The sequence below is a fragment of the Monopterus albus genome, unplaced genomic scaffold (assembly GCF_001952655.1).
Source record: "Monopterus albus unplaced genomic scaffold, M_albus_1.0 scaffold5323.1, whole genome shotgun sequence".
Taxonomy (NCBI): Eukaryota; Metazoa; Chordata; class Actinopteri; order Synbranchiformes; family Synbranchidae; genus Monopterus; species Monopterus albus.
Window position 1 is genome coordinate 1 of NW_018133185.1, and position 780 is coordinate 780.

Below are 780 nucleotides of genomic sequence, written 5' to 3' on the forward strand. Positions count from 1 at the left end.
TTTATCCATGTCTGCCTTATACTGTACATGAGTTTCAGTAACAACAGCAAATCATGCTTTTATCAGTTGTGTTTTCAACAATACAGCTTTTTTCGATTTACCAAATCAAGCAAAATGTCTCAAATATATTAAACCTATAATGCTTTGCATCGTGTAGATGAGTAATGAATGTGGCTGTTTCCCTGCAGGCTGACTCCTTTGCAGACCGAGCTCTATAAGTGCTTCCTGAGGCAAGCCAAACCCATTGAGAAATTACAAGAGAGCAAAATAAGTGTCTCCTCTCTGTCTTCCATTACATCACTCAAGAAACTGTGCAATCGTAAGAGCTGAAACCAAATATACACATTCTGTGAAAACTTTGTGTACAGTGTGGCGATAAACAGAATATCCTCTCACTTTTAAAAGCAAAGTATTTTTAGGCTCAGATGCAAATTTTAGGACAGGAAAACTGAAGTTGAGAATGTTTAACTACTTGTCTTCAATGGTATTAGCAGTATAGTATGCACACACTTATTTAGGCTCATGAGCTGCTTGGTAAACAATACTAAGCTCTGTGTCTCAGACCCAGCGCTCATCTATGAGAAGTGTGTGGAAGGTGAGGAGGGCTTTAAGGGAACTCTGGATCTGTTCCCATCCGGATACAGCACTAAAACTGTGGAGCCTCAGCTCTCAGGTAAGAATATGTACGCCATAGCTCAGTATAGCTCAAATGATGCTAAAGTATGCTGCATAATGGCCCCTGCACATTCACTTTCTACAGCAAAGCCTGACTTGTCTCCA

The 780-nt window shown here is 40.1% G+C and overlaps 1 long non-coding RNA gene across 1 annotated transcript; it reads left to right on the top strand.

Moving 5' to 3' along the window:
* Positions 1–181: 181 nt before the first annotated feature.
* LOC109954271 (uncharacterized) lies at positions 182–674 on the top strand. The gene is made up of 2 exons (XR_002274069.1): positions 182–319; positions 563–674. It is a non-coding gene; the product is annotated as an uncharacterized LOC109954271 (long non-coding RNA).
* The last annotated feature ends 106 nt before the right edge of the window (positions 675–780 follow it).